A 13,270-nucleotide genomic window follows, 5' to 3' on the forward strand; every position below is an offset into this window, starting at 1 on the left:
TCTAGCTTGCACCTCCACCTTCTTCTATCCTCTTCCCATTACCCAGTTGCAAAGCCACTTGCACATTTTTAGGTATTTGTTAACGCAGCACTCCACTTCTCAATACCAATTTTGGTCTTAGTCTGTTCCTGCTGCTATAACAAACTACCATAGGCTGGGTTGTTTACAAACAACAGAAAGTTATTGCTCATAGTTCTGGATGCCAAGAAGTTCAGGATTAAGGCACCAGCAGATTCAGTGTCCATCTATAAGGACCTGTTCCTCATAGATGGTGCCTTCTGTGTCATCACATAACAGAAGGGCAAAAAGGGACAAACAAGATCACTTGAGCCTCTTTCATAAGGGCATTAATCCCATTCATGAGAGCTCCGCCCTCATGACCTAGTCACCTCTGAAAGGCCTCAGCTCTTCATATCACCACATCGGGGTGTAGGTTTCAACCTCTGAATTTTGTAAGGAACACATTCAGGCCATAGCAGGGGTATGTATCATCCTCATCTTTTACAGAAAAGCAAGACTCAGAGACATTATGTGATTGATCTGAAGTAACTGCTACTAAGTGCTAGAGGCACTCAGCTAGAGGCCACATTTGAATGGAGCACTCACTCAGAGCCATGCTCTTCCACAATAACATGCCATGCAGGAGTCTACCAGGGCAAGGGCCTCTGGGAGGTCCTCATCTTTGGAGCTGCCCTATATAAACCCTTGCCAGCATGGCAGGTTCCAGAAAGCCAGTCAATGCTGACCCTGCTTGTCCTTTCCTGCTAACTCTGGAATTGTCAAGAGCCTGGGAGGGGCATACTGAGTGGACTTTGCTCCTGTGGGGACTCCCAGGGGTGGGGGGATGGTCTTTGAAGAGCTGCATCATGACCAGAGGTTGACCAACACCATGATTCAACCTCTGCGGCAACCAGCTGTTCCAGGGCTCAAGACAGCTGGTAATGTGGTATAAGAAGGGAGACTCTGAGCCCCACAGGTCCCCTCTGTGACTCTCAATTTCTACAGAAGCAGAAGGAAAACGGGATGATGGCCATAGCTTCCCAGACAACAAAACCCCAACACACTGACTTGAGGACTTCTGGAAGCCTAACCCTTTGGGGCCATACCCAGTTCCAAGGTGGAAAGGACAGGGGCATTCCTTATGAGGACGTAGTATCACTCAGATGCCTTTGAGAGTCAAGAGGAAGCTTCGGAGATCTGCCATGCTCCATTGCCCCTCCAGGCTACACATTCCCATGAAGCAAAGAGGGGGCCCTGCAACAATGCAGGCTCCTGGCAAGACCCCTACTTTTTTCTCCCTTGGCCCAACACCACCTCAGACTACCAACTGTCTGGAGAACCCCCGGGAACAGTCTTGGGGGGACTGTTCCCATCATGCCCTCGATCCCTGTTTGTGTCAGCCCTGGTGAGCAGCCCAGGACCCCCAGGATAGCTTCATCCTCTGGACTCATCCTCATTCGGTTTTACGGAGGGGAGAGGCCACCCCCAGGATCCCCTTCTTGACATTATTTTTCTCCACAGCACCCATCCCCATCTGAAATTCTCTATGTCTTACTGATTTGTCCCTTTCTGCCTCCCATGTCATGAAAGTAGACTCCAGGAGGGAGAGACATCACTGCCTTATACCAAACCCTTGGATGGTCCTGATACATAGTGGGACTTTGACAAGTATTTACCACACAAATGAACTACTGAATGAATGATGAATGGCAAACTAATGGAAGCCAAACTAAAAATGGCTTTCTAGGTTGGATCAACCAGCAGCTCCATGCTGTGAGGTTTCTCTGTGGTTCTCCCGGCTTTCCCATCATGCTTGCGAGATGGCTGCCCCAACCCAAAGCACCGCACCTTCATGTGACAATGCCCTAGGACAGGAAGGAGAAGTTTCTGTCCTCTGCCCCTTTAGAGAGATGAAGACAACCTGCCCAGTAGCCCCCAGCAGCCTCGTTGGGCAGTTTGTTTCACATGCCTGTGCCTCGACCCATCATTGGCCAAGAGAATGGAATTCTGTGTTCTGTTTACACCAATCAGCATTTCTTGCCTTTCCTCCAGTAAAGGAAGGGACCTGAAGCACCTGGGCACCCATCCCTTGAGCAAAGCCTGGATGCTCTAAGAAGAGAGGAGGTGGGAAGACACTGACTGTGGGGAGGCAGTGCTCCGAGTGTGCCATGAATGCCTTAATTTTAAGTGCAATCTTTTCCTTAAGAGGATGTTTGTGTCCCTCCAAAATCTCTTCCTTAAGAGTTTTATTTTTCTGTGCTTCTTTCTCTTCCCAGCATAAACCAGTCCAGCCAGCCTCAGCAGCTTTCTTTCCTTCCCCCAACTCATTATTGCAGCCCTGCACTAGGGCCAAGGAATCCACCCAACAAAGATAAAATGCCCTCAGCAGCTGGAAGGCAGCAAGGCTATGCAGTTTCACATGGTCAGCCATGAGTCAGAAGTTCCAAGAGCGTCTCCTGCCAAAGCTGCCTCTAGGAACACCTGGTGAGGAACTGCTGGCTCTGAGGAGAAGGGTCTGGAGGGTGTGGTGAATGAGAAAACATATATAATCTTCCCCCACATTCCTGGTAGCTTCTTATAGTCTAAAAATCAGTTTGCCTTAGATTTCATGTAATCCTTATAAGAAGCCCAGGAGGTGACCATTATGTTCACCCCCATTTAACAGATGAGGAAATGAAGAATCAGAAAAATAAGAATGGGTTGTCCAAGGCTAGAGCCAGAGACCTAGAAGGACCCTGCCACATCACCATTGCACACATGAATGCCTGCTTGAGTGTGCATGTGCACACCTGCATACATGAACAAATGCCTCCAACACATACACGTTTCAACATTTCACACTGCCCCCAAGGCAAATGCTACTTCTGAAACCATCCACAAAGGACCCTTCTCTAAATTTCCTTCTCAATTCCCCCAGCTGAGATGGCTGAACTGGATTGGAGGTGATTCCCCGACCAGGAATTCCAGAAACCATTTTTGATGGTGGCATGAGATTAGTCCTGGGGCTCCACCAAAATACCAGGTCTTGGTTTCTTGCTGGGGTTCCAATCCATAGGGCTCTCCTCTTTCCACAATTCTTTCCCTGCTGTGAGTTCAGCCCCCATCAAAACAGACACAGAGTAAGAACAGAGCCTCAGCAGGGAGGATGTAAGTGCTTGAAACTCAGGGTGGTCCCTAGACTGGCAGCATCAGAATCACCTGGGAGCTTGTTAGAAATACAGAATCCCCGACCTTCTGAACCAGAATTTGCACTCTTATGAGACGCCCAGGGAATGCCCAAGAGACAGCAACCTCCAGTTGCCCACACGCCTTGCCTGAACCTTCCCCGCTGCTGACTTGTGTAACTAGAGTATTGCCTACTTTCCAAGATAAATTCCTACCTGCATTCCACTTATGATAACTAGATACCTGCATTGTTCCCTGTGACTGAATGCTTTTGCAGGGGTTGGGAGGGCTGCCTACCAGCCAAGGCTCTCTGTGACCAGGAGCCTCAGTCTAAAATCCCACAATGTCATCAGAAAAGAAAGGATGCTGCTGTGGTGTGTAGATCATGGAGAGACTTTGAGATTAAAAAGACTTGAGTTTGAGTTTGCCTGAAGTAAAATGCAAACTTTCTATGTCCTACTTATGAAATGGAAACAATAAGCCTCCATTGCAGGACTTTATGAGATCACAGAAGAAAAAGGTGTTGGCCCAAGGTAGGTGTTCAATATATCTTAGTTCTTCTTCACTGACCCACCCATAGATGACTGTGGCAAAGCTTCAGACAAACCTCTATAATCCTGACATCACAAATCAGTGATTACTCCCCAAATCTGTTAGGATGCTCTGGGCTACAGGTAACAGAAGACCCAACTAAAAGTGGCTTAGATGATGATATGGTCTGGTTCTGTGTCCCCACCCAAATCTCATCTTGAATTGTAATTCCCACGTGTTGGGGGAGGGGACTTGTGGGAGGTGATTGAATCATGGGGGTGGTTCCCCCATGCTGTTCTCATGATAGTGAGTGAGTTCTCACAAGATCTGATGGTTTGGGGAGGGGCTTTTTCCCCCACTTCGCTTTACACTTCTCTCATTCTTCTCCTTCCTGCCGCCACATGAAAAAGGACGTGTTTGCTTCCCCTTCCACCATGATTGTAAGTTTCCTGAGGCCTCCCCAGCCATGCAGAACTATGAATCAATTAAACCTCTTTTCTTTACAAATTACCCAGTCTCAAATATTTCTTCATAGCAGTGTGAGAACAAACTAATACAGATGATAAGAAATCTATCATCTCACATAACAAGCTGCCCAAGGAAGTCCAAGGTTGGTTAACTCAGTGGTTCGACACCAGCTTCAAGGACTCAGGTACTTGCTTTCCTTTTGCTCTGTGAGCTTCAGCATGCCTCATTGGCATGAAAAGACTGCAGCACTTCCAGGCATCATATATTGCATCCAGCAAAAACAAGGGAGTTCCCTACAGCAGACTTCCTCTCAGTTCCATGGGCCAAGATTGGCCCATACATCCTTGCCCAAACCATTCACTAGCCTGCCCAATCTTGACCTCCTCCCTGAGGCTGAGAAAGGACCCAGCATCTACTAAAGCACATAGTTTCTCTGAAAAGGAAAATAAGGTAGGAGAAGCTGTTGGCTCCTCAGCCAACAGTGTCTGTCACAGGCCTGCTACCCAGAGTGTGCCTTTCTGACTTTGCCTGCTGCACTAAAGCAGCTTCTGGGGCTGGGGGACCACACTCTCGATAAACCCATTCTTCCTATAGCACTGGTTCTCAAACTCACCTGCACCTTGGAATTGCTTGGATATTTTTTTTTTTAATACTGATGCCTAGGTCTGTATCACAGAGATTCTGATAATTGGTCCAAAGTGAGGCCTAAGCCTGGGGATTATTTAAATCTCCTCAGATGAGTCAATGTTTGAGAACCACTTGTCTAGATCAGTGGTTCTCAACATTTAAAGCACCTCAGAGTCATCCAGAGTTCCTGACTCAGCAGGTCTGATGTAGAACCTGAGGGTTGCATTTCTAACAAGTTCCCAGGTAATCTGATGGTACTGACTTAGGGACCACGCTTTGAGAACTGCTGGTCTGGATTAGTGCTTTATAAACTTCAATGTGCATATAAACCAATTTGGAGTATCTCATTAAAATGGAGATGCTGGTCCCATAGGTCTGAATGGGGTCCAAGACTCTGCATTTCCAACAAGCTCCCAGGTGATGCTTGTAATCCAAACTGTGTAGCAGGGTCTAGAACAGACAGGGGTCAGCAAACTAGATCCCGCAGGCTAAACCCAGCCTATCGCCTATTTTGTAAATAAAGTTTTATTTATTTTTTTTAATTTTTTTAATTTTTATTTTATTATTATTATACTTTAACTTTTAGGGTACATGTGCACAATGTGCAGGTTAGTTACATATGTATACATGTGCCATGCTCATGTGCTGCACCCATTAACTCGTCATTTAGCATTAGGTATATCTCCTACAGCTATCCCTCCCCCCTCCCCCCACCCCACAACAGTCCCCAGAGTGTGATGTTCCCCTTCCTGTGTCCATGTGTTCTCATTGTTCAATTCTATTAGAACACAACCTCAGTCGCACATGGCAGCTCATGCCTGTAATCCTAGCACTCTGGGAGGCCGAGATGGGAGAATCCCTTGAGCCTAGAAGTTTGAGATCAGCCTGAGCAACATAATGAAACCCTGTCTCTACAGAAAATTAAAAAATTAGTGTGGTCCCAGCTACTTGGGAGGCTGAGGTGGGAGGATTGCTTGACCCTGGGAAATCAAGGTTGCAATGAGCCACTGTACTCCAGCCTGGGCAACGGAGCAAGATCCTTGTCTCAAAAAAACAAACAAACACAACCTCACTCATTGATTTACACCTTGTGGCTGTGTTCACAACAACAGCAGAGTTAAGTGATCACAACAGAGATTTCATTGCCTAAGCTGAAAATATCTCCTATCTGGCCCCTCACCAAGAAGATATTTGCTGACCTCTGTCTAGAATGATCACAGGTTCTCAAATGTGGCTGTACATAGGAATCACCTATGGAGTTTTAATGTCTAGTTCCCACTCCTAGAGATGTCTGGTATCTGATGTCCGATGTTTGGTGTCTGGACCTTATTCCTAGAGACTCTGATGTAGCTGGTGTGGGATTCAGCTGCGGCACTGGAATTTTTATAAACTTCCCAAATGATCATGATGTGCATTTGAGACTCGTTGGTCTAGTAGACATCGCCCTAGCCCCTGCACCCGCACCTGTCCTTACATCCAGTGAAGACTTCACTTTTAGCAGAGGCTCTGCTTCCAGATGTCTGCCTTTATCAGCTGCTCTAGGAAAACAAGACAGGCCCAGCTGGGACCTAAGATATGTCCCTCTCCAAAGGGGCATTTTGGAGTTGTATCTTAGTCTATTCAGGCTGCTATAACGAACAGCCATAGACCAGATTGTTTATGAACAACAGAAATGTATTTCTCACAGTTCTGGAGGCTGGAAAGTCCTACATCAAACTGTGGGCAGATTTGGTGTTTGGTGAGGACCCGCTTCCCGTTCCTAGACGGCTGCCTTCTTACTGTTATCTTCACACGGCAGAAGAGACAAGAGAGTTCTCTGGCATCTCTTTGATAAGAACATTAATTCCAGTTGGCAGGGGTCGTGTGGGGGTGTGGGACACAAACACTCAGTTGATAGCAGTAAGTTCACGTGGATGTGTAAAGTTCAGCATGCCCATTTACAATAGCTCAGTGTACATTCTTGTCCCTTCCCAGCTAAACCTCACCAGGTCTGACCTTCCTAACAAGTCCATCTGGCTCCCAATCCTACTGAGAGAGTCTGAACCATTATCTGGACTGAACCATAGCATGAAGCCACACACGAGATATCATCTAGAAAGAAAATGTGAATTGTCCTTTCTGGAAAAAAGGAAAAGAGAGAGAGAATTGCTAGCAGTAGAAAGTGGGTTTTCAGGCCTCAGTTTCCAAGAGTAGTGTATAGGTCCTTGGCAGCAAGTCCCAACTGAAGCACCCAGGAGTCCCCTGGTTAAAACACTTGCATAGTTATGGCCGGGCACGGTGGCTCATGCCTGTAATCCCAGCTCTTTGGGAGGCCAAGGCGGGCAGATCACCTGAGGTCAAGAGTTTGAGACCAGCCTGACCAACATGGAGAAACCCTGTTTCTACTAAAAAAATACAAAATTTGTTGGGCGTGGTGGTGCATGCCTGTAATCCCAACTACTTAGGAAGCAGCTGAGGCAGGAGAATTGCTTGAACCTGGGAGGCAGAGGTTGCGGCGAGTCGAGATCGTGCCATTGCATTCCAGTCTGGGCAATAAGAGTGAAAACTCAGTCACAAAACAAACAAACAAACAAACAAAAAACACTTGCATAGTCCTTTAGAAAACCTCAAACATTAGCTTTAGAAGAAGAAACATTTTTTTAAAAAAATCAAATGGGTGCTGCTGACAAGTCAAAGATAAAAATGGTCCTCCCACTTCTCAATGCACTCTTAAGCTTGAGGGCTTCAGGAGATAGTGGGTAGGGACACATTACTTTGTCTGAAATCACAGCTACATCCTAGAGGATGTTTCCGTACCACCAAACCACAGGAGCTGCCATTTGCTCAGCCTTTCTGCTCCTGCCCTAACTCAAGGTGGGCCAGATGTAGGAGCTCACCACCCTGGCCTCAGTCAGGGACTGGCCCAGAGTTGGCCTTTGACTCACACCAAGCCAATCAGAATCCTTTCCTCAGATACTGGGCAGGGAAAACAAATCTCAGCCCCTTTCTGGTGGTGAAATTAAGCAATGATGGTCCCTACTGTGGGGATGAAGCCAGCCTGAGAGAATGAAGCTGATAAACAAATACAGCAAAGATAGGATGGGGAGAGAGTCCTTGCAGCATTCAAAGCCCCCATTCCTATTGTTCCTGAAGTACAACTGTGCCCCTATGCTCCTTATGGTCATCTGAGCCAAAACATTCCTTTTTTGCCCAAACTAGTTCGAAGTGAATTTTTGTCTCATGTGACTGGCTACTGTAAAAAATGCAGAGTGGTGAAGTGTGTCTAAGAGGGGCAGCTGTGAACCAGGGATTCCCTACACTGGAGTCAAGTGTCACACTGTTGAGTGGGGCTTAGGGGAAAGAAAATGAGGAGTACACATTTTTCTGCTTTGATGCTATAGGAAGGAGGGAAAAGCATGTATTTGTCATGTTTCTGCAGCAATAAAGCTGCACAATTAACTCCAAAACTCAGAGCCTTAAAATGAGCATTTATTTATTGCACACAAGGGATAATAGTGTTATTCCACTGAGATGGATTAGATTATTGTTCACAATTCTTCATGCTCTCCCTGTAACAAAAGTGCATGCCCTTTATTGTGTGATTCCTCAAGGCCTCCCTGTAGAGTATATTTCCCCACCCAGCTGATGTTCAGTCTCATTGTGTGACTTGCCTTGGCCAGTGGAATGTGAGTAGACATGAAATGAACAGGGACTTTCAATGTACTTGCATGGTTTGGCTTGGATTCTTGGGTTCCATTAGTGCCTTGAGAAGAGCATGTCCTTGGTGCTGCTAGTCCCAGAATAAACATGTGCAACAGGCCTGAACCTGGAGCCAAGCCCAGCCAACCCCAGAAGAACCCAGCACAACCACAGCTGACCCACAGGACCATGCAAGAAAAGTAAATGCTTGTGGCTGTATGCCAGCAAGTTTGGGGAATGTTTGTTACTCAGCATTATTTCAGCAGATGCCTGACTACTGTAGGAAGTACTCACTACACAGTAGGCACTGTGCTAGATGCTTAGCATGTGGCTTCTTATTCAGTCTTCACAATAACCATATGAGGTAGACGTTATTACCCCATTTTACAGATAAGGCGATTGAAGCTCACAGAGTTCAGTTCTTTTCCCAATGTAACACTGCAGATAATGGTAGGCCAGATTTTGACATTGACTGACTCATTATATGGAGGTCCACCATCCTTTTATAACACAGTGCATTCTTTTCATTTGAATTAGGGGGAAAAGACATGTTCAAAGGGGTCCCAGCCCTGAGAATTGGATGTCTGTTATCATCAGATGCACTGCACTGCATTCCACAATGCAGTGGGAATCAATGGTGACAACAGCTGTCAGCCAGAGGGAGAAAAAGTTCCTTCTAGCTCCTGCCAGGCTAAAGTAAGAGGCCTGATGTGCAGGCTTAATGTGTGGAAAAGGTCATATATAACCCCTGTCGACATGCAGTATTGACCTGGCAGATATTGATGGTAGCCACTCTAGTTGTCATTTCTCCCTTCTTTCTTGTTAATAAAACATCAGTTTTACTCCAGTAGCAAAGTACCCAGCCTCAGGACATGAATTGTGATATAATCCAAAATAGTCATGCAATCTTCTCTCTCCTTCCTAGATACTAGGTCCAAGTATGGGCATTTGACCCAGTTCTGGAAAATGAGATGCTCAGGAAAGTCTACTTGGTGCTTCTGGGAAAGCTATTTCTCCCTAGTGAGAGAGACACCCTCTTCCTTACTGCTGGGTCATTGTGGTGAGGACCTGATGACTCACTTAGAAGACATCACCTAGCGTGCTGAGAATGATGGAGCAGACAGATCAAGATCTGGGTCTAGGACATCACTGAGTGGTTGAAACAGTTCTGGAAGTATCTGCTTTCCTGTTCACTAACAATCAACCTCCTTACTCTTTAAGCCACTGCTAGCAGGTTCTCTGTTACTTGCAGCCAAGCATATCTGTATTAATTATCTACTGCTGCATAAAATGACCACAAATATTTCAGCCAAGAAAAGGAAAATAATGAATAGAATAAACATGGTAATTATTTAATGTGAGTGATGAATATATAAATGCATTGCACTATCTCAACTGTTAATTATATTCACATTTTTTATGATTTTTTTTAAATCTGGCTACACTTTTCTGATCTGCATAGAGCCAATAACTCCACATTAAACATACAGAGTTTAGGGAAAGCATGTTGAGAACATCAAGAGTGGCTCTGAGCTGGGGAGGGGTTGCCCTCTGAGGTTTGCCGTTGCCTCCCGTCCACTCTGTGGCTCTGCAACACATATGCTCCAACCCTGCCATCCAAATACACACCTAGTTTCCCAAACAGACCAGGCTCCTTCACGCCCTACCCACATGCTTTTGCATTTTCTCTACCTTTACCTGGGAATGTCTTCCAACAACTTCTTTCATGCCATCTACCAGTTCCACCTCCAAAATTCAGTTCAGCAAGTGTCAGTTCTTCAGTAAGGACTTCCCCGATGCCATCTGCTAAGCAGAATGGACCCTGCCCCCACCCCCACCGGGAACACCCATTGTTCCTTATGAAGGTGATTATTATAGTATGCATCACATTATGTTGCAACTATTCATCTTCTTATCCGTTTCCCCCACTAGGCTAAGAGCTTCTTGAGAAAGGCGTTCCCCATTCATCTCAGTATCACATTGTTAACATAGGATTTGGCACGCGGTAAATGCTAGTCAAATGTTTGTTGAATAAATCAGTGGTTGAATGAATAATTAAATAAATAAATAAATAAATGAAAAAATCTGCCGGCTAGCAACAACACTTATACATCCAATTTAAATCTGTAGCTTGGACAGTGATGATCCCTGAGAGATAGTCAGCTTACCATGTGATTTCTGCAGCCCCACTATGCCCTCCCTAGAGCTCTGAGTTTCCCTTCGTCTAAATTCCCCAAATATGGATTGGGATCACTACAAATCCCAATACAGAGAAGTCTCCAAGACACTAAAATTAAGAAAAAACACCAGGCTAGATTCCTTGGTGTGACTCAGAAATAAACACCAAAAGCAATTCCTAAAAGGAGCTACAACAATTGTCTTAGAATCCAACCTGGAGAGGACAGCTTTGTTGGCAGCTGCCACTCTGTGCCAGTAGAGCTTAGAATGATGGAGCTATGTTATAGGAAGGCAGATTTGGGCTCGATGTCATGGATTTTCTTTAAAAGTTACAGTTGTCCAATCATGGCACAGGCTGCCTCCTAGAATCAAGAGTTCCTCATTCATCCGAAAGTCAACAATTGTTAACTGAGCACCTCATGGTCCAGATGTGGGGGTTACTACAGTGAACAATGTAGGAAAGGCCACTGTCCCCTGCAGATGATAGGCTGGATAAGCCAAGGCAAAGCCTGGGTGATTCCAGGAAGACTGCAGAGGGGGTCCTCTCAGTCTAGACCCCTGGACACTGGACCAGATGACCTCCAAAGCTCCTTTCAAATATAAGATCAGGCTGGGTGCAGTGGCTCACACCTGTAATCCCAGCACTTCGGGAGGCTGAGGCAGGCAGATCACCTGAGATCAGGAGTTCAAGACCAGTCTGGCCAAAATGGGGAAATCCCGTCTCTACTGAAAATACAAAAATTAGCTGGGCATGGTGGTGGGTGCCTGTAATCCCAGCTACTCAGGAGGCTGAGGCAGGAGAATTGCTTAAACCCGGGAGATGGAGGTTGCAGTGAGCCGAGATCGCACCATTGCACTCCAGCCTGGGCGACAGGAACAAAACTCCATCTCAAATAAAATAAAATAAATAAAATATTAACAAATATAAGATCTGTTTTTCTTGTCCTGATTATCCTGTCCAAGTTATCAATTTCATGTAAGACAAGTGGCTCTTAGGAATCTTCCAGGGGAGGGTGGAAAAGATGCTAGATACCCACAACTTCAAAGGATATAAACTTGAGAAAGCAAGAACCATAACTCTGTTCTGTCATCATGTTCATCACAGATCTTGGCACGTAGGAGAGACACAATACAAATTTAAATGAAAAAATAAGTAATTTAACTACATGGAAAGGGGGAAGAAAGAGTAATGTCAGCTGGGAGGATGGAGTGAAGAAGGCTTTGTATGGGGGAGATATTAAAACTATGAGAAAGAAGGATAAAGGAGTTTAAAGTTTTTCTTTGCCTTTTTATGTAAATTCCCTGCCTCTTTTTTTTTTTTTTTTTTTTTTGAGAAAGAGTCTCACTCTGTTGCCCAGGCTGGAGTGCAATGGCAGAATCTTAGCTCACCGGGTTCAAGCCATTCTCCTGCCTCAGCCTCCCGAGTAGCTGGGATTAAAGGTATGCGCCACCATACCTGGCTAATTTTTGTATTTTTAGTAGAGACGGGATTTTGCCATGTTGGTCAGGCTGGTCTCAAATTCCTGACCTCATGATCCACCCATCTCGGCCTCCCAAAGTGCTGGAATTATAGGTGTGAGCCACCGCGCCCGACCTCCTGCACCATTCTTAAAAGAACTATACTAAAAAATTAAATTGCCTTTTCAGTTGCTTTCAAATTCTAGACTGAGGTTTCTTTGCAGCATGAGATTTGTGTTGAACCTGGACACAAGGTGACCCACAATTCATATGAGTTATAAATTTTTTAACATTGTCAATAGTCAATTGGAAGTGATAGCTTTGAGATGCCAGTCTTGTGCAAGATGGGACTGTTCCATACATGACTACTGCCATGCTGTAAACCCGAGCCACTAAAGACCATTCCTGAGGTTCATGGATCTACAGCCGGCTTGTTGTCCGGCCTCGTTGGCTCATTCAATTTTCCTTCTCATGTTGCATTCATACTCTTCCTAAGGAAGGAGTCAGAATGTACTGAACTGAGAAAGGACTGATGAGATTTGTCATGTCTCATTTCGATTGGCTGGTGGCACACACAACATCTTTTGATACAAAAGGCCCCCATAGCTCTTGCAGCATAGGTTGTCCACAGCAATAGAAGTGGAAGTCTTGGACACGTTCAGTTAAAATTTCTGCACACAACTGAGTACTGACTGCTCCAGAGGCTCTGTGGGTCACTGGGACAGGCAACCTCTTCACTCGTGGGTGCCAAAAATGCTCCTGCACCCCCATTGCTCTCCTCCTACTGCTGTGAGCTGTGTCCGGCTCCATCATTTTCCCAAACAACCCCAGGCTTCAACATTTCCTGTCACTCCAACACAACATATTCCCTGGATTAATCCATACAAAAGTCCCAAGAGTCAGCCACTATTGACCTAATTTTGTAGATCCTAAGGTCACACAGCTAATAAGTCGGGAAACATGCCATAGATGGAGTATTCCAATGACTCTGTCATAAACTGAATGTTTGTGTCCCCCCGCAAAAAAAAAATTCGTATGTTGATGCCCTAATCCCTAATGTGACCATACTTGGAGATGGGATCTTTAGGGAGGTGATTAGGGTCATAAGGGCAGGGCCTAATCTGATAGGATTGGTTTCCTTATAAGAAGAGAGGCTGGGCACCAT

The sequence above is a fragment of the Pongo pygmaeus genome, chromosome 23 (genome assembly GCF_028885625.2).
Source record: "Pongo pygmaeus isolate AG05252 chromosome 23, NHGRI_mPonPyg2-v2.0_pri, whole genome shotgun sequence".
In the NCBI taxonomy this organism is placed as follows: domain Eukaryota; kingdom Metazoa; phylum Chordata; class Mammalia; order Primates; family Hominidae; genus Pongo; species Pongo pygmaeus.